General features: G+C 40.7%; 1 protein-coding gene across 2 annotated transcripts in view; it reads left to right on the top strand.

Moving 5' to 3' along the window:
• Nucleotides 1-5,545: 5,545 nt before the first annotated feature.
• LOC136863261 (myrosinase 1) overlaps nucleotides 5,546-25,917 on the top strand; it is a 209,232-nt gene continuing 188,860 nt past the window's right edge. Inside the window, exon 1 of one of the 2 annotated variants that reach the window (XM_067139647.2) lies at nucleotides 5,546-5,604. The gene's annotated coding sequence lies outside the window, so the exon portion shown is untranslated. The remainder of the gene's footprint in view (nucleotides 5,605-25,917) is intronic. The other variant, XM_068225644.1, reaches the window with a different exon arrangement.

Below are 25,917 nucleotides of genomic sequence, written 5' to 3'. Positions count from 1 at the left end.
AGTTGTTGGACATCGTCGTAAGACGCTACGTCCAGTAAATAGGAGTCCATTGTGTTGCACTCCGCTCCTTGCGCCGTCTTTTCTTTCTTTCTTGAGGTCCGGGGCTGACACCGATGACTGGAAGTCCTATGTCTGCGATTTTTGTTATCTTTGGCCGTATGTTTTGCATTCCGCTGCTCGCGCCGTCGTTTTTTTTTTCTTGAGGCCCAGGTCTGGCACCAACTAGCTCTCTTTCTAGCGAATGGGAGTGCAAGTATTTTGTTGAAAAATAGCATGATCCCTGGACCAATACATATATATATATTAAAGGAAAATAGCATGATCCCTGGACCAATAAATCGTTTAATGAATCAGTTAATGCACATGAAGTGACAGCCCATCAAATTACATCGAATGAGAAAAATGTTCGGGATGTTAAATGCAGCTTGGAATTTGGACTCCAGCGAATACATCGCACACGTTATCCTTTGGACTTTCCAGTCACCTTGGCAATGTGATTCCAGTCAAGGGGTGGTTCCAGTGGTAGTGATGATTAATGATACAGAACCGCTATATACTGTAAGTCTGTTCCATTTGCCTTTATTGTTCCTATCTTGACTAGGGTGGACATCCTGCCTAATTTCCTAACCCTACTGCTAGCACTTTCCATGTATACAATTAACAGATTTGTCTTGATTTCTCATGACCATTATAAGATTTCGTGCTAATAATTTGTTAGGCCGCTTTGTGTATTTTGCACATTTTAGAACGTACGTAGTTTATTATGCGTTATTTCATGCTTTTGTACATCTACCTACATTGTTGGTTCCATCCAAAGACTGTCACTCAATCCAACAATGAAAAATGAATGCAATGCACTGAATATAGAGCTTATTGTTTGTATAGTTACCATAGTTGTAAGATTGATTTCTATTATTACCTTGTCAATAATTGATTACCCGAACTATTCATCATGGCGTTTGAATCCGAAGCAAAGGCTGTTCAAAAACGACACCAAAGGAATTCAGTGAGCAAAGACATCAGAGACGACAGTTTTGGACGAACAGAACACTTACGGAAGCGCTGTTACGTAGCAGAAATATTTGTTGTAAGGCAATAAAGTATGTATTCCCTAAAATAAAATATTGCGTATTATTTCTTAATCAACCTGGGATTTGAGATATTATTTGAGTAAAAGCAATTACTATCTCCCATTTGTGACAAATATTACAGTGATATTTCGTGGATCACATTCGTTCATATAACATAATTTAAGTTTTACGGATAGTTTTGTACACTTTGCAATTATGGTCATCAACAATTTTTGTAGATGCCGAATTAGACGAGCCAACGTCAGAGATAAAAAGTAAAAATATACGGCAATTTTTCTTTGTGTTTTAAATATTTCATTTCTTAGTAGAAATGAACTACTTTACCTTAGAAATTAACCATGAGGCCACCGAGCAAGGTGTCGCATTCAGTGTCTTGCCCATGGGAAGTTACACATTTTATTTTGAGGATAGGACAAAGTATCATTTCTGAACTTTGGACTCGGGATTAGTGGGTTTACAACAGTGCGCGACAACAAGGGAGTCAAAAGTTCGTAATTAAAATCTCTGTCGTGTTTTGCTAAAAATATATTGCATTGTCCCCAACACGAGCTCAAGCTCAGGGAATGTTTGACAAAATGAATAAATAGCCTAAATAAATAAATAAGTAAATTAGAAAGTGATTGATAAACGTCCTGGGAGAGTTTGGGCTGGATGATAAGACTAGAAATCATCAAAGAAACCTTGACTAACATCAAGTCAAAGGTTTTCTGGGTGAAATTTCAGAACCCTTTGACATAAAACCAGAGTCCGACAAGGGGATGGTTTATTACCTATTTTTTTTTAAATTGTGCCTTATGAAAGGTCATTAGAAAATGGAGAAAGCCCTCGAAGGCAAGGAAGTTCAGAGTGGACTCAGTTTGGCTGATCTAAAATTAAACTTCATGTAGACTGCCTGTCTATTGCAGATGATCTTGCAATCCACCATCCGTTGAAGCAGCTGAGCAACATATTGAAGAACTTTATCGTCAGGCAGGCAAAACTACGTCTCAAAGTATCAACTGAAAAGCAAAATGTATGGCCAATCAATATTAAGGGCAGTCCAATTAAGATAAAAACAACATAGGCGACGCTCAAGAGGTTGAAGCTTTCGAATATTCGGGAGAGTGGCTAGATATGAAGAACAATGAAAAACAGGGTGTTGAGGCAAAATTAATAAGAATGAAGGCAGCATACATGAAAACTCTTGAGATATACAATAAGAGAGCATTATCATGGGGAGTTAAGATCCGATACTGCCAGATAGTTGTAAGAGCAGAAGCTTAATATGTACCAGAAACACTGAGCTTGAGAAATAAAACTTGAAAACGAGAACTGGAGAAACTAGAGCGAAGGATTGGGAGAAAGACCTTAGGACCCATTAAAAAAATAAATATGGAAGCTCAGAAAAAATGAAGAAGTGCATAACAGGGTGGGCAAAGTAACAGGCGTAATCAGGAAAAGGAGGCTGACTTTCTTCGGTCATGTGTTCCGTATGTCTGACAGCAGTCTGAGGAAACAAATCTTAACACAAGTTTGGAATCTCAAAGGTAAACCCAGATGGCAGCAAGGAGTGGCTGATGATTTGATGCTGATCGGGAAAACGGAATGAGATGTCCTACACAGACGCATCTTTAAGCAAAACATCCAGGATTGGAGGTTACCAGAAGATGAGGTCAAACAAGCGAAACAATTTTCCTGGTCAGAGGACAAAAGAAACGCCCACGTTAAGAGAATGAAGGTCATGGTTGCAAGGATACGTAAACATGACTGGAAACCTAAATAAACGTGGTGGAATAAGGCCGTAACGGTGTTTAAAAATTGAGAAAGGCTTCTCAGAATCCCATAAACTCCAAAATCACCAACGTCGACCGTCACGTGGTTTTATTCGGAGCATTATAACTCTCCAATTGGAGTAAAATTTACATCACTCTTGTTTAAATATTTCGGATTAAAAAACACACTAATATAGGCCTGCTCATTTCTTTGGTGAGTTCTGCCTCTTCTTCGAACACAAACAAACGGCAAGCTATGGGCAAGTTGAGGCAGCAATAAAAGTTTCATTCTCGATCCGACAATCAGATTTGAAGCACATACACAACAGCCCGTTGAAGTCGTTGGAGAAAAAAGAGGATATAGTGACCAACCATTACTTGTAACCTCAATACAACTGGGCGAGTTGGCCGTGAGCTTGCATCCGGGAGATAGTAGGTTCGAATCCCACTATCGGCTGCCCTGAAGATGGTTTTCCGTGTTTTCCCATTTTAACACCAGGCAAATGGTGGGGCTGTATCATTTTTTTTCTGCTATTTTGCTTTACGTCGCACCGACACAGATATGTCTTATGGCGACGATGGGACAGGAAAGGCCTAGGAATTGGAATGAAGCAACCGTGGCCTTAATTAAGGTACAGCCCCGGCATTTGCGTGGTGTGAAAATGGGAAACCACAGAAAACCATCTTCAGGGCTGCCGACAGTGGGGCTCGAACCCACTGTCTCCCGATTACTGGATACTGGCCCCACTTAAGCGACTGCAGCTGTCGAGCTCGGTCTGTACCTTAATTAAGGCCACGGCCACTTCCTTCCAACTCCTAGGCCTTCCCTGTCCCATCGTCGCCATAAGACCTATCTGTGTCGGTGTGACTTAAAGCATCTAGCAAAAAAAAAAAAAAAAAAATAAAAAAAAAAAACCTCAATAAATACAACCTTGAGGACACCGATGTCATGATGCTCATGCTGGGTGCAAGGGGCACCATTTCTAAACTACTGGTCACCTACTTAAGACACTTTGGTGTGCCGAATTAGACCATTGTGAACTGGGGCATAAGTTACACACATTGGAAGCCTCTACGCTCCACCCAATTATTTCAATAAGTTAAAGTACTTTATCTGCTGCTTGTTTGTCATTAAGGATTGTTTTCTCTACGTTATCAATGTAATTATTTTTTATTGTTGTTGTTTGTTGTTTGTCCAACCCTTGCCCCGTTTCCTTACGGGGTCGGGTATGGGGTGAGATGAATCTGTCGTGGGGGTTTGGTTTGGCGTGAGGGGTGTAAAAATTTAGGACTTTCAGGAAATTATAGCTAAAAATGTAAACTATCATTATTACCCCTTAAACGGATAGCTGTACGAAAATTTCGCCAAAATAGTCAATGGACAGACACACGGTCATTACGATTTTATTTATATAGAGAGAAAAGGAGTCTGTTCCACGTACAACTTTTGGGCTATGTCCGTTGGACTTAGCCTGAAAAATCGACCGTTCATGATATCTCCCTTATTAATCCTCCTGTCGAAAAAAATGCACACGAGAAAAAGTTTTAGAAATGGATTTCCATCAAGGTTGTTCGATTTTCAGTCAGGTTGATCTTGTATATATTGTGGGAGATTAAAATCACCGTTCCAGTTCCCTATAAAACCCCAGTCCATTCCGGAAATTTGAAGTGATTTGGACCTTAGAACCTACCTTTTGGACAGGCGGATGCTAAATATAGAGTTTAGTTGAAATATCTTCAGTAGTTTGCACGTTGTAAGAAACACGCTTTACGCACCAGCTGTTAAGTCCAGTGGGACTTTTACCAAAAAAAAATAAAAACCAGTCCGTTAATGATATCTCGCTTATTAATCCTCGTGTCGAAATGATGCACATGAGAAAAAAGTTTAGAAATTGATTTCCATTAAGATAGGTGGATTTTCATTAGGTTTGGTTGTTGTATATTTATGGGAGTGCAAAGCACGGTTTCGGTTTCGTATAAAATCACAGTCAGTTCAGGGATTTCGAAACAAAATTGGCCTTAAAACCTACACAATGACAGGTGGATTCTAAATATGAAGTTCGGTGGAAATAATACCAGTAGTTTGCAATTTATAGACAAACATACAAACGGGCAAACAGACAAATAAACAGACACCTAAGCTAAAAAATATGCAGATGGTCATTATTACACCTGAAACGGATAGCTCTACGAAAATTTCGTCAAAATAGTTAATGTATGTACACACGGTTGTTACGATTTTATTTATATAGATTATTATTATTATTATTATTATTATTATTATTATTATTATTATTATTATTATTATTATTATTATTATTATTATTATTATTATTATTATTATTATTGCTGGGAATAAACGGGTCCTATCGAGAACATCTCATTAGACTTTTACCTTGATGTTACCGCAGTGTTACCTGTAGGTTAGTGAGCGATCTAGACTGATTCCCACAAACTTAGGTGTAACACTGTTTCCCGATACTATTCCAAAGAGCCAAAGCGAAAAATCTTGTCTGTCAACTTTATGCAGGTGGATACTAGGTTATGTCATTCTTTCATAGGTCATTTTGTTTGAGTTTATGACTGTGGGAAAGAATATCTTTCTTCGAGTTACGTAAGTTCTAGCGTAAACAAGGCCGTGGTGGGAGACGTGGGAAACGGGGACACCTACAAAAGGCACATTAGACTGGGAGGTTCGGTCAGTCAGTCTTACACTTGCCAGGAACGCCAGATTATCTCATCCAAGAATTCGTTGAATTGAGGTACGTCTCTAGTAAGAAGTTCATCTGAGATGAGTCCACTCAGCTGTCACGCCCGTGCGGCAAAATTGGTCTGAAAACAGACAGGTGTAAAGATAGTTTCGTCCGTGAGATGACTTCTTTCTTACAAAGTACTATCGAACGCAATTGTTAGCTTTTCTGCACCTGAATAATAATAATAATAATAATAATAATAATAATAATAATAATAATAATAATAATAGTAATTTTACGGCTTCAATTATTAAATGATCAAATTAAGATTATACTGCATAATTAACTGAGTTGACACAGAAAGATAAAGGCACCTTTCATAATAATCACAATATGACTGCTCATGTCCATACCAAGAATTACTGCCTGTTCACATCTACAGTTCTGTCATCCAACTCTATCATCAGGTACAGTAGCGCACTAGATCTATGACCGCGCAGTTAGTCAGTTGGTCAGTATTTGGTGATACGATGGTTCCTTTTACTCTGCCATTCTCCCACAAAAATCATCTGAACGATCAAATACATATTACACTCTAACCTGACTGTATTATTTTTTAGCCCTTGACGCACTCATTAAAAATATATTTCTTACTTCCGAATTTATGGGTTGCCGAACATGACAAAGTGTTGAATAATACTAATAACGAAAGCAGACTGAAAATGCTTCTGGAATGCTGAGCTTCAGTTCAGTATGGTATTGGAATTCGATGTCAACTACCTATGAAGGGGTACCATGAACAGACATCAGCGTACTTCGTAAACTGCTAAAGGCAGACTAGGGCGCCCATGCTCAGACACTACGTACAATAGCATTAGCTCTGAGTTATTCTGCTGCTAAGTACGATAGCCCTGTATGGTATCATTCAGCTCATGCGAAACAAGTGGATACTGCTCTCAATGAGCTTTTAGTTATCAATCAATCAATCAATCAATCAATCAATCAATCAATCAATCAATCAATCAATCAATCAATCAATCAATCAATCAATCAATCAATCAATCAATCAATCAATCAATCAATCACTACAGATCTGCATTTAAGGCAGTCAACCAGGTGGCAGATTCTCTATCTGTTGTTTTCCTAGCCTTCTCTTAAATAATTGCAAAGAAATTGGAAATTTATTCAACATCTCCCTTGGTAAGTTATTCCAATCCCTAACTCCCCTTCCTATAAATGAATATTTGCCCCACTTTTTCTTCTTGAATTCCAGTTTTATCTCCATATTGTGATCGTTCCTATTTTTAAAGACACCACTCAAACGTATTCGTCTACTGATGTCATTCCACGATATCTCTCCACTGACAGCTCGGAACATACCACCTAGTCGAGCAGCTCGTCTCCTTTCTCCCAAGTCTTCCCAGCTCAAACTTTGCAACATTTTTTTAACGCTACTCTTTTGTCGGAAATCACCCGGAACAAATCGAGCTGATTTTCTTTGGATTTTTCCAGTTCTTGAATCAAGTAATCCTGGTGAGGGTTCCGTACACTGGCACCATACTCTAGTTGGGGTCTTACCATAGATTTATATGCCATCTCCCTTACATTCTTACTGTTGTTGTTGTGTTTGAGTCATCAGTGCATACACTGGTTTGATGCAGCTCTTCGTGCCACCCTATCCTGTGATAAACTTTCCACCTCTACGTAACCATTGCATCCTTCATCTGTTCTAATCTGGTTGTCGTATTCATACCTTGGTCTACCCCTATCGTTCTTACCGCCAACACTTCCTTCAAAAACCAATTGAACAAGCCCCGGATGTCTTAAGATGTGTCCTATCAGTCTACCTATTTTCTTGTCCGGCTCCATGGCTAAACGGCTATCGTGCTGGCCTTTGGCCACAGGGGTCCCGGGTTCGATTCCCGGCAGGGTCAGGAATTTTAACCATAATTGGTTAATTCCGCTGGCACTGGGGCTGGGTGTATGCGTCGTCTTCATCATCATTTCATCCTCATCACGACGCGCGGGTCGCCTACGGGCGTCAAGTCAAGAGACCTGCATCTGGCGAGCCGAACTTGTCCTTGGGCACTCCCGGCACTAAAAGCCATACGCCATTTCATTTCATCTATTTTCTTATCAAATTTAGCCAAATGGATCTACTCTCACCAATCTGATTCATTATCACTTCATTCGTGATTCGATCTATCCATCTAACCTTCAGCACTCTTGTGTAACAACACATTTCAAAATCTTCTATTCTCTTTCTTTCTGAGCTAGTTATCGTGCATGTTTCACTTCCATACAATGCTACGCTGCAGATGAAAGTTTTGAGAAATATCTTTCTAATTCCTATATCAATGTTTGAAGTGAGCAGATTTCTTTTCTAAAGAAAGACCTTCCTTGCTTGTGCTAGTCTGCATTTTATGCACTCCTTACTTCTGCTATCGTTAGTTATTTTACTACCCAAGTAACAATATTCATCTACTTCCTTTAAGACTTCATTTCCTAATCTAATATTACCTGCATCACTGCCTTCGTTCGACTGCACACCATTGCTTTAATTTTGGACTTAATTATTTTCATCTTGTACTCCTTACACAAGACTTCGTCCATACCATTCCGCAACTTCTCGAGATCTCCTGCAGTCTCAGATAAAATAACAAGATCATCGGCAAATCTCAAGGTTTTGATTTCTTCTCTTTGTATTGTGATTCCTTTTCCAAATATTCCTCTTTGATTTCCTTTACTGCCTGTTCTATGTAATCATTGAAAAGGAGGAGGGACAAACTGCAGCCCTGCTTACTCCTTTCTGAATTGCTGCCTCTTTTTCAAAGCCCTCGATTCCTATCACTGCAAATTGATTTTTATACAGTTTGTAGATAATTCTTCGTTCTCGGTACCTGATCTAAGTCACCTTCAGAATTTTAAGTAGCTTGCTCCAATCAACATTATCGAATGCCTTTTCTAAATCTACGAATGCATGTGCGTGGGATTCTCCTTCTTAATTCGATCCTCTATGATCAGACGTAAAGTCAGGATTGCTTCACGTGTTCCTACATTTCTTCTGAAGCCAAATTGATCTTCTCCCAACTCAGCTTCAACTTGTTTTTCCATTCTTCTGTAAACAATGTGTTAAAATTTTAGTAGGCATGAATACTAAACTAATGGTGCGGTAATTTCCACACCTATCAGCACCGGCTTTCTTGGGAATAGGTATAACAACATTCTGCCGAAAATCGGATGGAACTTCTCCTGTCTCATACATCTTGCACACTAAATGGAATAACCTTGCCATATTGGTTTCTCCAAAGGAAGTCAGTAATTCAGAGGGAATGTCATAAATTCCAGGTACCTTGTTCCTATTTAGGTCTCTCACAGCTCTGTCAAACTCTGATCTCAGAATTGGGTCTCCCATTTCAACAGCATCAACTCCAGAAACCTATCATCTACTTCTCCCATTATTCCTTAGCTACCTTGCACTTTCTATCCACTTCATTCTTTAATCTCCTGCATTATTTCCTGGCCTTTTCATTTCATTTCCAGCATTCTTGTATTTTCGTCGTTCATCAATAAGGTCTGATTATTAGTAGATCTTTTCTTCCTTCCTACCTTTTCTTGAGCAGCCCTACTGACTTCATTTTTCATGACTATCCACTCTTCCTCTATTGTGTTTCCTTCAGCCTTTTCATGTAGTCCTTGTGCTACATGCTTATTGAAACAATCCTTCGCTCTCGTTTCTTTCAACTTGTCTAGATTCCATCTCCTTGCATTCCTTCCCGCCTTCAATTTCTTCAACTTCAGATGGCATTTCATAACCAACAAGTTGTAATCAGACTCCACGTCTGCACCTGGGAAAGTTTTGCAATCCAACACCTGGTTTCTGAATCTCTGCCTAATCATAATGAAATCTATTCGATACCTTCCAGCGTCTCCAAATCTTGTCCTCGTATACAGCCGTCGTTTGTGGTGTTTGAACCAAGTATTGGCAAGGACTAAATTATGATCAGTGTAGAATTCAACCAGCTGACTTCCTCTTTCGTTCCTTTGTCCCAGTCTGAATTCTCCCACTGTATTACCTTCTCTTCCTTGGCCTACAACTGCATTTCAATCTACCGGGCGAGTTGGCTGTGCGCGTAGAGGCGCGCGGCTGTGAGCTTGCATCCGGGAGATAGTAGGTTCGAATCCCACTATCGGCAGCCCTGAAGATGATTTTCCGTGGTTTCCCATTTTCACACCAGGCAAATGCTGGGGCTGTACCTTAATTAAGGGCACGGCCGCTTCCTTCCAACCCCTAGGCCTTTCCTATCCCATCGTCGCCATAAGACCGATCTGTGTCGGTGCGACGTAAAGCCCCTAGCAAAAAAAAAAAAAAAAGAAATGCATTTCAGTCTCCCATCACAATTAGATTCTCGTCACCCTTTATATATTGTATTAAATCTTCTGTCATATATTCTTTCGATTTCCTCATCATCCGCTGAACTAGTAGGCATAGAGACCTGCACTATTGTGGTGGTCATTGGTTCGGTGTCTATCTTAACAACAATAATTCTTTCACTATGCTGGTCGTAGTAGCTTACCTGCTGCCCTATTTTCTTATTCACTATTAAACCAATCTCTTGCATTTCCCCTGTTTGATTTTATGTTGAAAATTCTGTAGTCGCCTGACCAAAAGTCTCGTTCTTCCTGCCAACGTACTTCAAATATACCAACTACATCTAACTTTAGGCTATCCATCTCCCTTTTCAGATTCTCTAACCTACCACAACGATTCAAACTTCTAACATCCCACGCTCCGACTCGCAGAATGTCAGTATCCATCTTCCTGATGATCGCCCCTCTCGTGTAGTCCCCACCCGGAGATCCGAATGGGGTACTAGTTCACCTCCGGAATATTTTACCCGGGAGGAAGCCATCATCAGTACATCATTCATACAGAGAGAACTGCATTTCGTTGGAAGTTAGTTACGGCTGTAGTTTTCCGTTGTAGCAGTATGAACACAGCTAAGCCATGTTGAACATTATACAAGGCCATATCAGTCGATCATCTAGACTGCCGCCCTCGCAACTTCCGAAAGGCTGCTACCCTCCTTTCGATGGACCATTCGTTAGTTTTGTCTCTCAACAGATATCCATCCGATATGGTTGGACCTGGGGCTCGGTTATCTGCTTCATTGGGGCACGCAAGCCTCCCCACCGCTGCAAGGTCACATGGTTTGCAGGGGAGGACATCCTTACTACAACCCCGAAATACCTTCATAACCATGTGCAGAGACTTGTATGCTTTATTCACAATCATATTTACGTGATTACCCCAATGAATATATTTTCTTATATTAACACCTAGGTATTTACAATGAACCCCAAAAGGAACTTTCACCCCATCAACGCAATAACTAAAACTGAGAGAACTTTCCCTATTCGTGTAACTCACAACCTGACTTTTAACACCATTTATCGTCATACCATTGCCTTCTGAATATCTCACAACATTATCGAGGTCATTTTTCACTTGCTCACAATCTTGCAACATTTATTGCTCTGTTCAGAGTAACATCATCTGCAGAAAGCCTCATCTCTGATTCCACTTCTTCACTCATATTATATATATATATCTATATAAGAAAATATAAAGGTCCCATAATACTGCCTTGAGGAATTTCCCTCTTAATTATTGCAGGGTCAGATAAAGCGACTACTCTAATTCTCTGGGGTCTATTTTCTATAAATATATCACCCATTCAGTCACTCTTTTTTCTAGTCCAATTGCAATCTCTTTTTCCAGTAGTCTCCCATGATCTACCGTATGAAATGCCATAGAGGGTTCAATCGCGGTACAGTCCATTTGACCTCCTGAATTCAGAATATCTGCTATATCTTGCTGGGATCCTACAAGTTGAGCTTCAGTGGAATAACCTTTCCTAAACCCGAACTGCCTTCTATCGAACCGGTTATTAATTTCGCAAACATGTCCAATATAATCAGAGAAAGAATTCCCAAATCTTACATGCAATGTATGTCAAACTGACTGGTCTGTAATTTTCAGCTTTATGTCTATAACTCTTTACTTTATAAACAGGGGCTAGTATACCAACTCTCCATTCATTTGGTTTAGCTCCTTCATGCAAACAATAATCAAATTACTTCAGATATGGCACTATATCCCAACCCATTGTCTTTAGTAGTATATCCCCCGAAACCTTATCAATTCCAGCTCCTTTGCTAGTATTCAACTTTTGTATCTTACTGTAAATGTCATTGTCATCGTAGGTAAATTTGAATACTTCTTTAGTATTAGTCACCTCCTCTATATGGACATTACCCTGGTAACCAACAATGTTTACACACTGCTGACTGAATACTTCTGTCTTTTGTAGATCCTCGCATACACACTCCCCTTGTTCATTAATGTTTCATGGAATGTCCTTTTTGGAATCAGTTTCTGTCTTAAAATAGCTATATATACACTTCCATTTTTCACTAGAATTTGTATGACCGCCAATTATGCTTGCCATCATGTTATCATCAGCTGACTTCTTTGCTAGATTCGATTTCCTAGTAAGTTACTTCTTTTATTTTTTAATTTATTTATTCAGGATCAGCAACAGCATAACGCCGAATTACAGAGATCCTTACTTCCACAGCCATTTCTAAGTCTATTTCTTTCCAACCTGCACCTCTTTCTTAGTCTCTTTACTTCTCTTTTATAATATAGTGGATCTTTACCATACCTTACCACCTTTATCGGTACAAAAATGGTTTCACATTCCTCAACAATTGCTTTAAACTCATCCCAGAGTCTGTTTACATTCTTATTTACCGTTTTCCACCAATCATAGTTACTTTTTTAAAACTTCCTCATGGGTGTTACATCAGCCATATGGTACTGCCTAATACTCCTAATTTTAATAACTTTCTATAACATTTACTTTTAACTACGACAGAAACAGCTTCGAGATCGCTAATACCATCTATAACTTCGGTTTACCTATAGAGCACCTCTGGTTTGATTAGCACCAATTACAGAATATTCTTCCCTCTAGTTGGTTGGTTCCATCACTTTCTGAATCAGCTGCCCTTCCCATATTAACTTGTTTGCCATTTTGTTCGTCATGCTTCCTGTCGTTCGCATTACCTTCCCAATTGACATTTGGTAAATTTAGATCACCCGCTACAATCACTTCCTTTCCATTTCGTTTCAAATACATGATTATCTTCTCAAATAATTCTGAATCCGCGTCAGACAAGAAGTACATCGCAATTGGGAAATATCCCGATTGCAATGATCACTTACTGTAGTGTGATAATGAGGTAAAGTTAAAACATAATTAGCCAAGAACATTTACTACTACTGCTGCTGCTACAAGAGTACAACAAGCGATTACTTCGAAAGAAAATATTACAAGTAATACTACTAGTTTAATGTTCTAAATCCAGCATCATCACATCAAATTCACACACAACTTAAGTGTATCCAGTGCTTTTCATCACTACGGCTTACAATACTATGTATAGGTTGATCTTACTACTACAACACTGTCGTATACACATTCACGCGTACCTTAAGTATTTCAAAATTTTACTCAATGTCTTACAGTAGATTGAGCGGTTCAATTACTAACTATTATCTTAGCATTGTAAATAGGTCACATTCTGATACGTACCTTAAATAATTCAGATACCTTAATAATACAATTTAGAATGCGTTGAGAGCTGCATTAAAATATGATACCTTTAGGTTATTCTGCCCGAAGGCAGGTCCGAACCTCCGCAGAGGTGTTCCTGAGCCGGAGTTTACGTACGGTAGGGTAACCAGTTCCTTTCCGCTCCTCCATTCCCTTACTCCCCGCCAACAGCGCGTGGCAACCCATCCAACTCCTGTCCACGCCCAATGTTGCTTAACTTCGTAGATCTCACGGGATCCGGTGTTTCAACACGGCTACGGCCTTTGGCAATATGACACCATCACATAGAAATGTACACACAGTTTACAGAATACTGGAGTCTATTCTTGAAGCACCTTACATTTTTGGAAAAAGACTCTGCGGCAGCCTTCCAATCATCAAGTATCCAATTTACAAACGAATACTTACCGTAGTTAGTTTTCTGCGATGATGCGGATGATCTGTCCTACTTGCTAGTCGACTGTTCAACACTCCCCAAGCTGGCATTATACATGGCACATAACCGTGTTCGTTTCCTTCTAGTCCCCAGTGTCTCCCGCCCAAGTTCTCTATCATACTTGTCACATTAGTTCTAGGATTAAAATCGTTAAGCACGAATCTTGAAGCCTTTCGCTGTACCAGCTGAAGTTTCTTAATGAGTCCTGTTAGGTAAGGATCTCATACGGCTGCTCCATATTCCAGGACTGGCCTAATGAGTGATATATAGCCCTTGCGCCTTCGCTTGGGAACTGCTGCCCTTTAGCACCCTCATCACGAAGTGTAAGGACATGTACACTATCTGTGGTGTGATATGTATGTTCTAAAACAAACAACCGTCAGCAATTTTTGTGCTGAGTCAACACCCGAGTCATTGACCCCTCACAAGGTCATTGACCCCTAACGTACATACATACTTTTCCCACCGGATTTTGCGTACGAAAGCAAGCCTAAACCAAGACGCTATTTTGGAGGGGCCTAAATACACAGGACCTAGTTTTACGGCCAGATGCCCTTCCCGACATTCGCCATCTTGGAGGGCCCTAACCTCACTGTTACGGCAAGATACCCTTCCCGCCGTCATATTTTTCATAATAGAGTAAGCCTAACCTCACAGACGCCATCTTAGGTGGGCCTAACCTCACTTTTACGGTGAGAGGCCCCTCAAAGATGGCGCCTCTGAGGAGGGAAGGGTATCTGACCGTAAACTAGGTTCAGGATGGTGACTGTGTAGTTGGGCCTCTCCAAAATGGCGGCAGGAGGGACATCTGACCGTAAAATTGGGCTCAGGATGGCGACTGTATAGTTAGGCCCCTCCAAAATGGTACCAGTGAGGAGGGAAGGGTATCTGACCGTAAAACTGTCTCCAAGATGGCAACTGTATAGTTAAGCCCTAGAAAATGCCACCTGTGGGGAAGAAGGGACCTCTAACCGTAAGACTGGTCACAGGAGGGAGACTATGTAGTTAGGCCCTCCAACATGGTGCATGAGAGGAGGGAAGGGTATCTGACCATAAAACTGGGCCCAAAATGACGACTGTGTAATTAGACCTCTCCAAATTGGCGCCTGTGATGAGGGAGGGACATCTGCGCCCAAGATGGCGACTCTATTTCCGGAAGGACATTTGGCAAGATGGGGTCTGGAAGGGTATCTGGCCGTAAAATTAAAGCCCTGCGAGGTCATGCCTCTCCAAGATGGCATCGGGAAGGACATCTAGCAAGATGGCGTCAGGAAAGGCATCTGTCCGTAAAACTAGGCCTTGTGAGGTTACGCCCCTCCAAGGTGGCGGGTGTCGGATTGGCATCTGACAAGATGTGTCGGGAAGGGCATCTGGCCGTAAAAGCGAGGTGAGGCACCACCAAGATGGTGACTGTGAGGTTAGGTTTGCTCTCTTACACAGTGTGTATGTATGCTAGGGGTCAATGACCTTACCAGAGGTCAATGACCTCGGGTGCTGACTCAGCACAATAGATGCTGACGGTTGTTTGTACATAGCCCTACCATACAATGAGTCATACAGAATAATTTCTGGCGGCCTGAAATCTACACCTGTCTATAAACTATACACCCTGGCAGACACAGCCCCTCCTAGCATCCGTCATAACACAAACTGAACGAACAAATTCAGTAGGGGACCAAGCTCACCCTCTCTTTGGTCATCAACCTCCAAGGGGACGGCTCAAATCCAGGAAAACTTTCGTGTGCACAACAAGAATGCTCACTGTAAAACCTAAGTTATCCAGGACACAGCTATGGCAATCAACTATTCCACTAGACTGGATGAAGGGGAAAGGAATCTTTCTTGCTGGCCTCGACACAGACTGAGAAGTCTGGCGATCAGTCAACAGATTTCAGAGAGGTGTGGGGAAATGTAGAGTTAATTTCACACAAAGGGTTCAATCTCAGCGAGTGTGGGGAGAGACAGACACTGTTACTCTTGCGTACCTGTGAACTGTGCTCATATTCTTGCATATCGCAAGAATTAATGGTATCATGTGCAGCACTGTCTCTAAGAAACCTAATATTTAGTAAGTGTAAATAAACTGGTATTACCGTAGATAGAATAAAATTCAGGTTACCAGGGAAACAAAATTTGCAGAGAAACCTAAAAGAAATTATACAGGATGGACAGGAGAACTCATAAAGGGAGACAGCATACGAGTGAAGAAATTTTGGAAGAAACATTGTACTAAATCAGTTTAAACGATCTCCTTAGTTGGGCATACAGTATTAATAATATACTCTCTGACAAAATAGTTAAGTACTCAGAAGGAGTGGTTAAAAGTGAATGGAACTACGTATGCTGAAAAACCATGTACCTTTATTGAACTGATTGCAATATGGGATGAAAGAGACAAGGCCGTTGGCAGTTACAGGTGGAAAGTTGGCGCCAAGTCAGTAGGGTGTTGCACCCTTCCTGGTCGCAATACATGCCGTTATGCGGGTCGGAATGATGTTAAACAGCCTTTGAATATTCTCTTGAGGAACGTTCGTCCACAGTTGTTACAGCTGTCCCTCCGGATCCCGCAGATTGGTACTGGGACGTGGTCCCCTTCCAATGTCATTACACACTAGTTCAATGATGGAGAGATCCGGGGATCCTGCTGGCCACGGGAGGACCTCAGTATGCTCTAGGCGGTTCATAGACACACACGCTGTGTGTGGACGTGCATTATCTTGTTGGAACACTGTCCCAGGGTGCTGTGCCATAAGGGCCACAGAATCTCTGTGACGTATCGTTGTGCCTTCAAAGTCTGCCGAAGAACTATTAGAGGTCATCTGAACGCATATCCTATGGCCCCCCACACCATGATGTCAGGGATTACACCTGTGTGTCTTTCCACAATATGGGCAGGATCTGCCATCTGACCTCGGCGCCGCAAAACCCGCACGCGATGGTCATCGGAGGTTATGGAGAAGCAAGACTCATCACTGAACATAATGTGACACCAGTCTTCCTGTGTCCATGCCTTCCGGGCAAGGCACTACTCCAAACGCAGGCGTTGGTATTCTGTTGTCAGTGGCACCCGATGCATGGGGCGGTAGGTCCCCAATACAGCGGAAGCGAGTCGTCGTGACACTCTGTGGTAACACGCAGGACGTTGTAAAGTCTCCAGTACATGTTCACGGATGGCGAGTGTGGAAGTTATGGGATCCCGCAATGCTTGGCGCACCATACAACGACCCTCCGTCGCGGTGATGTTTCCTGGTCGACCCGAACCTGCACGAAGTGACTGGGTGTCCTCATATGTCCATTGAGTCCAACATCGGGCCACTGTGACATCCGAATGGCCCACATGTCTGGCAATTGCACGATACGACCAACCAGCTTAATGCAGCCCCACAATGTGGCCTCTGCCAAGTGCTATCAATTGGCGGGTAGGCTGCTAACGCGTCTGCGAGGCATCGCGGGTGCTTCGTACTGTGCCTAGTCATCTCTGCACGTCTTGCTTAACTGTCTGACTCACAGTGGTTGACTGGTAACAACTTATCAACAACAGTAAAGAAGCCATCACAAATGCACTCTAGTGGGCGTTCTACACGTTACAGATCCTTGAAAATCTAATCATTTACTCACACATCAATAGTATGCATGTATACCGACGTGGGATAATATTGATCCACTCTTTCTGGGTGCTTAACTTTTTTATTATTTTATTATTATTATTATTATTATTATTATTATTATTATTATTATTATTATTATTATTTTTGTTAAGGAAAGATCGTGGATCATAGGGGGATAAAAAACATCTGGGGTGATTGGGTGGACGAGGAATTAGCTAGATCAGAACTTAGCACAAAGAAATTGAAATTTTACCTTTCTTTTTGGGGTTTAAATGTTTATAAATATAAAATACGAATTAACAACAAGAATATTAATGCACTGACCACCTCTAGCAATAACAAGGATTTAAGTGTCTGGAAATCAGATACAAAATTTACAATTGTTAAATGTTTGCTTGAATTACATAGAAAGAGCGTCATTGCTCTTGACAGGAACAATATTTTATAAAGAGCATGTTTTGCTCCGGTGAAGTACACTTGTAGGAGTCTGCGCTCCAACTGTATCATAGTCCAGCCTCGCAGAAGCATCCATTTCTTATTGCGCACTTATGTCCCACTTGACAACCTCTCGGTTGTCCTCCATAAAGTACTTACACCAAGTTGCTCCGGTGTGGGTTTATCTATTGTTCAACAGTGATATAATTTACTGTTCCCAAAGGGAATTATCACTAGAAATATTTACTGTGTAAACAGGGGCATGGTCTTCATGACACAAGAAAAAGGTTGGTTGTAACCGTCCATAAACGAAATGAATCAATAAATCAATACTGATCTGCATTTAGGGCAGTCGCCGAGGTGGAAGATTCCCTATCTGTTGTTTTCCTAAATTTTCTTAAATGATTTCAATGACATTGGAAATTTATTGAACATCTCCCCTGGTAAGTTATTCCAATCCCTAACTCCCCTTCCTATAAATGAATATTTGCCCCAATTTTTCCTCTTGTGTTCCAACTTTATCTTCATATTGTGATCTTTCCTACTTTTATAAACGCCATTCAAACTTATTCGTCTACTAATGTCATTCCACGCCATTTCTCCGCTGACACCTCGGAACATACCATTCAGTCGAGCAGCTCGTCTCCTTTCTCCCAGTTCTTCCCAGCCTAAACCTTGCAACATTTTTGTAACACTACTCTTTTTTCGGAAATCACCCAGAACAAATCGAGCTGCTTTTCTTTGGATTTTTTCCAGTTCTTGAATCAAAGGAGGCGGAATACCTGCACTCTTTCTGGAAATAGTTAAAATCCTAAGTGGGCTTACGGCACAAATATACGGAGGCTAGTCCTATACTATACCGGGGTGACTAAATGGGAAACGTTAATGCCAAACAAGTTTGAAGAAATTTAGGAGTTTAGAAACTTCAGCCATCTCTTGCCAAGTTCAATGGGAATCAACAGAGAGTAACCACTCTGTGTTCACAAAGGTAGAAATTTACATTAAATAAAAGAGGTTGAAACCTTCCCCTCAAACTATCTGCAGGAGCTATCACATGTTTATGAAAATTCTGCCATTACCTTGAGTCGCTGGGCCTTCCTCACGCAGGCCGCGCTCCTGCCTCCTGGTTCACGTCAAATCAGCCTCATCACACTGGAGCAAATTAGACCATACGGCTCTAAAGCTCCCAGATTTTCTAGTATTTTTAACGGTAAGCTTCCTGAACTCTTTACTGATAGGCTGGGTTCTTGTACACACTCCCAATTTTAATTGGCTAGAGAACATATTTACAAATTTTCTGATAGGTTGATTACGATTGAAGAAGGATCCAGCTGAAATGTTGCCAACTTCGATACATAAACAAAACAATCCTCAAAAGCTAAAGTTTTCCAACAGCCAAAATTGCTAGAGGGAGCAATTAAATCTAAAATAGAGACGTCTAACAATTAAATAACAAAGTATCTTTCAGTAGATCAGTTCAAGTTAGATTACATAGATAGCCTTAGAGATGGCACGCAATTTAATTCACCGGGAAAGGTGTACCCCCTGTACAGACCTCTCTTGAGAAAAGCATATATAGGGCGGATTATATGTTGACGGAGAGTATATTCTTGTTTGTTTGTTTGTTTCGGATTATTGAAATAGAGTAGTCTTGATAGCGTTGCCGAAGTAGTCGAAGCCCGGGCTGTAGTGCCCAGGGTTGACGGTAAGAGCGGCCGCCACTGCCGATGTTTGGATGGTGTCGCTGGGACCCCTTAGGTACCCTGAGATACCACACTCCCTATATATTGAGGCCTAAAGTCATCCAAAGAACAAATAGCGCAGTCCCCCCAAGGATAGAGTGGGAGGTTGAGTCCAGCCTCCCGGCATCTTCCCCTGATGACAGTCCCAAAGGAGACAGTCTTGGTCGGAACGAGGCGGGTCCATACCACGCGCCGTTATCTGTTCGAGGTTGATATGAGTTGGCCTCGGATGATGTAACCTTCAATTTTGTGGCGACATTAACTGACTTTCAAATAGTGTTGGCAAGTTTGGAAGAGGCGCACACGGAGTTTGTGACTTAGGTTTGAAGGCAGGGGCGATAATGGCAGATTAAAGTATAACTTATAGAAGGGAAGATTTTTAAGAAATAATTTTGAGAACGAACCAAAGTTAGCTCAGGATGTACCTTAAACATGTGAATAAATTGTAGTTCACATACATAACTTTTGATAACCAAAAGAAACAGAAGGCATCCTTCACTTCGCTTCCCATAATACTTAAACTAGTAAATATCTTAAGGAAAGAAATATAATTAATTCAGCAACATAAACACTTGATGGCAATTACTTAATAAAGCTAAGGCCTTCACGCCGGCTTTACTTGAGACAGGTGAACACGAAATGTCTTTTCTGTCTCCGGATTACTCACCAAAGGGATAACAGGAGTAAGACAATCTAAAATTATACAATATCCAAGAAATCTGGGGGGGGGGGTGGGGGGGGTGGGAGGCGGGGCAAGCTCGCACACCGGACCAAAAGTTTTTCTATGACCTGATGTCCAACCTTTAAACTGGTGGGTTTTCGTACAAGGTCATACCTCATAAGCCAAGATATTAAATAAGGAAAGCGAAACCGAAGTTCATCACAAGAATTGCATACATAGAGACAGAAAATCCGAGAAGTACAGAAATTCCGGAACGCCCTTTGAGGGAAGGTTGGCACGTCTAACTCACAATAGAATTTTAGGGAAAAATTTCGGTGGATAAGAGCCTCCGTGACTCAGACGGCAGCGCGTCGGCCTCTCACTGCTGGGTTCCGTGGTTCAAATCCCGGTCACTCCATGTGAGATTTGTGCTGGACAAAGCAGAGGCGGAACATGTTTTTCCCCGGGTACTCCTGTTTTCCCTGTCATCTTTCATTCCAGCAACACTCTCCAATATCATTTCATTTCAATTGTAAGTCATTACGCATTGCCCCAGAGGAGTGCGACAGGCTTTGGCAGCCGGCACAATTCCTATCCTCGTCGCGGGATGGGAGCTTCATTCATTTCATTCCTGACCCGGTCCCTGACTGGAAAACAGGTTGTAGGTTTTCAGTTTCAATGGATAATTGCACATACTACCCAGAAGCTACTCCTGGAAAATTGAGAACCTCATAGTGATAAACAACACCATGTCAACAACAAGATAATTTACTATCTCATAAATACCTGCCAGTACTAAAACACGGCAGCTCCCAGGGAGTGAACAACGCAAGCACAGAACTGCACCGATAAATACAAAAGACCAAAACAAGCCTCCCACTGATTGAAATGTCTTACCAGGGATAATCACTCCAAGATGATCCCATCTCACCTATGTTAAAAGGAGAAAGCAGAAAACAGAAAGCACAAGTATGGATATTACGCTACAACCTCATAAAATATACCCAAAATATCAAGAGAAGATGTATGAATTCTCAAAAACGAGCAACATACTCCCAATACATCCTCCCATCCTCTCACGTCATAAATAGCCTAATCACAAAAGAGACAATGTATATCCATGAAAGAAGCATAGAACTCCCATATAAAGTCTCATTTCACGCAAAATATAATCCTACAAATAATCAAATACAAGGAACATCATGGGTGATCCAATCAAGAAGGCCAGATAGTGGGCCGAAATTTAAGGTAGAAACTCATCTCGAACACAAACAAGAAGTTCCATGTTAAGTAGACAACACAAATAAGAAAATCCAGCGTGATAAGAATAAAGGAAAAAAAAACAGTAAACATAAATGAGCACAATTCAAGTATGCCACAGGAACTACCACATATAATCAATCTCCAGTCGGGGTGGGTTCAAAAGATAGATCATCATTATCTAAAGGCTTGCCTTGTCGCTGCAACCAATGATCTCTTCTCTCCACGATCCTTTCCATCTCTCCATAACCTTGGCATCCCATCATTTCAACTACCTCTTCAATGATCTTCTTCCGTGGTTTCCCTCTGCCATTCTTTCTCAACACCTTGCCTTCGAACAAGTTCTCTATGAAGTCATTATGTCGGAGCATGTCACCAAAAACTGACGGTTTTCTCCTTTTTATCGTTGTTATTAAATGTCTCTGGGTGTTTATTTCTCTAAGCACTACTTCATTAGTTTTCTTCTCAATCCAGCTAGTTCTTGTCATCTCCCTCCATAGCCACATTTCCACTGCCTCCAGTCGTTTCACGTCCTCCTTCAAGAGACTCCATCCTTCACAGCCATATAGCAGCACACTCCAAATGAATGTTTTGATAAACAGTTTCTTTTGTTCAGTATGTAAGGATTTATTAATTAAGAGCTGCTTCTTCTCCTCAAAGGCTTTCTTACACAGGGAAATTCTTCTTTTTATTTCCGCAGTGCATCTGTTGTCATTGGCAATAACTGATCCTAAGTAGCAGAACGTGTGCACCTGTTTTATTAAAATATTTCCAATTCTGAGATGTGCCTCTGGCTTCATTTCAGATTTGATTACAACCATAACACTATTTTTATTTGTTACATTAATATTAAGTTGGAAATCTTTTAAGATGGATGTTAATTTGTTGAGCATGATCTGCATGTTCTTTTCATTGTCAGCCAGAAGTGCAATATCATCGGCAAATCTAATACAGTGTACAGTTGTTCCATTTTTTTAATGCCTGGTGTTTTTGACTTAAAAATTTTCGTGGCCTCTTCAATGTACAGATTAAATAGAAATGGTGATAAGGAACACCCCTATCTTACGCCTTTCCTGATCCTGACCTTGTATACTTTTTCATTACTTTCGACGTTGATTCTTTGATTGATGTAGAGGTTTAGTATTGCTTTTCTGTCTTTCCAGTCCAAATGAACATCCTTCATAATTTTAAACAGTCTTTTCCACTGAACATTGTCAAAAGATTTTTCCAGGTCTATAAAAGATGTATATGTATTTCTGTTACGCTCTAGTGTTCTCTTCAAGATGGTTTTAAGTGCTATAATAGCTTCTCTCGTTCCTACTCCTTTCCTGATCCCAAACTGATCATCATCTAGATTCAGCTCAATTTTCATTTTGATTCTGTTTTTTGATATGCATGTGAATATTTTTGCTGCATGTGAAACAAGGCTTAGTATTTTTTAATTGGAGCAATATTGTAATCTCTTTTTTTGTGCAGAAGTACTGCTTTGCTTTCTACAAAATTCTCTGGCATATCTACGTTTTCATTGCAGTACTTCGTGATTTTGAAGAGTTCATTCTTCAGCTTTTTTTGAAACTTTTTAAAAGATAGAGAGCTAGATAAATTTACTAACCACCAACAGGCTATTCCTAATTACAGATGGCGTACTACAAGGAAATACCTACAACTAACTTATTATTTACATAAAATTACATATTATTTACAAATAATCACAAACTATAATGTTCAAAAATTAACATCTTACAATACTACGTAGTGATATATTATTTTTCCATACGTAATACTGCCTTTCTAATTATCTTTACATGAGAAGAGAAGCAATCCACAGATTCCTCAAGGCTGTTCAGTGTCCGCAGTGACTGTATTAACCACGAACTCTTGTGGTGTTCCGATCTACTCTTGATCTCATGAAAGGTGATTCTGTACCTTGTGCTTCGTGCCGGAACATGAAATGGTATTACCTGCACAAGCTCCGGACAATCTAATCTATTTGTTATACATTTTATTGTGAACACTGCGTTAGCATATTTGCGACGCAACAGTCAATTCTCCATTTGCAGCTGTTGGCAAAACGCATCATATAATAAAGGCGGCATCTTAATTACGAAGCCCCTGTACCTAACCCACTTCATAAATTTTACCTGCACTCTGTCCAGTGAGTCATTTAAATATTGTTGGGGTGGTATCCAGATCTCGGTATCATATTGTAACCCTGATATAATATAGGAAATATACAGATTTTTCAGCGTTCGAACTGAAACAAAATCCGTACAATTTCTCTTAAGAAAACCCAAAAGCCTAAGAGATTTCCTTGTTATATAATCAATATGATTCTGGAAGGAGAGGCCATTTGCATTGTTTAATATGATACCTAAATCATTGATCATATCTATATGGTTTAAATATACGCCATTGAAAGTATAATTATACACGACGAATGAAGGTGATTACATTGCACTTCGAAACATTGACCTGCAACATCCGCTTCTTACATCACTCACTCATACGAAGGGAATCTGATTCCAAAAGCTTACAGTCATAGTCAGATTCTATTACCTTAAAGATGTTTAAATCATCTGCGTATAACAGACACTTGCTCGACTGAAAGATAGAAGGCAAATCATTAATGACCAAAGTGAATAGAGGGGGCCCTAGAATTGAACCTTGTGGAACACCTGATTTTACAAGACGAGTTCTACCGGATAGATAATATTTCAGCCATTCTACGATCCTTCCATGCATCCCATACGCAGATAATTTAAGAATCAGAGCGCTGTGTTGTACTGTGTGGAAAGCCTTCGAGAGATCAGGATACATGGGGTCTATCTGTGAGCCATTGTCCAAAGATTGGGAGATGTAGTTACAATATAAGCCAAGGTTTGACACCGTGGAAGGCTCATATACAAAACCATGCTGTTCATTCGAAAGGTATTGGTTCCAACATGTACACAGCCTCGTATACACTATTCTCTCAGCCACCTTCGACAACAGTGATTGCAAGAAAACAGGCCTATAATTATTAAATTCACGATTATCCACCTTTTTTAAACACTGGAGCAACATAGGCTCTCTTCCACTCGGAGGGGAAATACCCAGCTTCACTCATTCGAAGGGAATCTGATTCCAAAAGCTTACAGTCATAGTCAGATTCTATTACCTTAAAGATGTTTAAATCATCTGCGTATAACAGACACTTGCTCGACTGAAAGATAGAAGGCAAATCACACGCTTTTAACACAACACCAGGGATATTATCCGGCCTATTTGACTTGTTGATGTCAATTGTCAAAATAATTTCCATAACCTCATTGGCAGACGTCACCACGGATTCCAGCGTAGAGTCGCTGAGAAATTCGAACGGTGAATTGCAAGTCATGAGGAGGCGTGGTATTTACTGAAAGTGTCTGCAAAAATGTTCATGATGTCTTGAGTATTACTCACTTCTTGATCGCCATTAAACATCCTAGACGGAAGACTCGTTGACTTTATTTTATTGTTTATACAATTTCAGAACTGCTTGGGATTGGTATGTATGTCCTCCTCGACTAATTTAACATATTCCCTGTATTTAAATGCCTGCAGTGCTTTGAATTCTTTACGCAAAGTGGAGAAACGTATATAATCGATTAGCTGAGCCGATGAATGAAAGTATTTCCTTAACTTTTCCTTTCGTTTCAGGTTTTTAAAAACTCTTTGTCGTACCAGATTGGGAATTTACGAGCTTTGAAAGTAGTATACTCCACGGAAGTAAAGAAAATAATTTTCGCATCTGACTAAAGTCAGTCTTATTCCATAAATATACAGTTCTTCTGGACGGCTTCGGTACTATTTTATTTGGCAGAGAGATGTTAAACTCCACTGCCCGCTGTGCAGTAGATATTGCTGCCCTGAATTTCAGAAATAAAAGCTAACCCAAGGAAATTGTTTTCCCTAGTCAGGAAGCAAAATATCTGTTGCAGATTATTTTCATTGATAACGTAACGAAATACGAAACAGTTTCACTATGTCTCCTAATAACAGGTTGTGCCATACCGTTCTCGTCTGGAGACCATGCTAATTGACTAATATTAAAGTCCCCACACAACACAATACGGCCTTAGATATTAGCAAGCAAGCAAGACCCAATTCTTTCGTCGGCTTAGTAACGTGAGAAACTAAGTCGCGAGCGTTGTGGCCTGTCAACCTATATTGGTTTTGAGAGCCTTATCATAGCAGTGCTTTCCCTACTTTAACGATTGGTGGAATGTTTGGGTTAGGGAATAGTTTTGGTCGTTTATTGGCCAGAGTATAGCTTGGCGCGAGTGCGCAGTGAGTGCTTATTTCGCATTATTAGGTGCGCAAAGCGTTTTGGGGGGTGAGGCAGCAGTGCGGTTGATGGCCACCCAAGCAGTGAGTGACCACGCCCGATGTTGTTTAACTATCGTGATCTGATGCATAGTTGTTGGGATGCATAGGGAGGCGAAGAAGAAGCATAAGGTATTGTTGGTGAGAGGGAGTTTGTAAGGCGACGTAGTCAGGAGGGGCTGGGTGGGGGGAATTTTTCTTGTTGGGACTGTTT

The sequence above is a fragment of the Anabrus simplex genome, chromosome 1 (genome assembly GCF_040414725.1).
Source record: "Anabrus simplex isolate iqAnaSimp1 chromosome 1, ASM4041472v1, whole genome shotgun sequence".
Taxonomy (NCBI): domain Eukaryota; kingdom Metazoa; phylum Arthropoda; class Insecta; order Orthoptera; family Tettigoniidae; genus Anabrus; species Anabrus simplex.
Note: the sequence above shows the minus strand (reverse complement) of the source record. Positions and strands in the feature narration are given on the sequence as shown.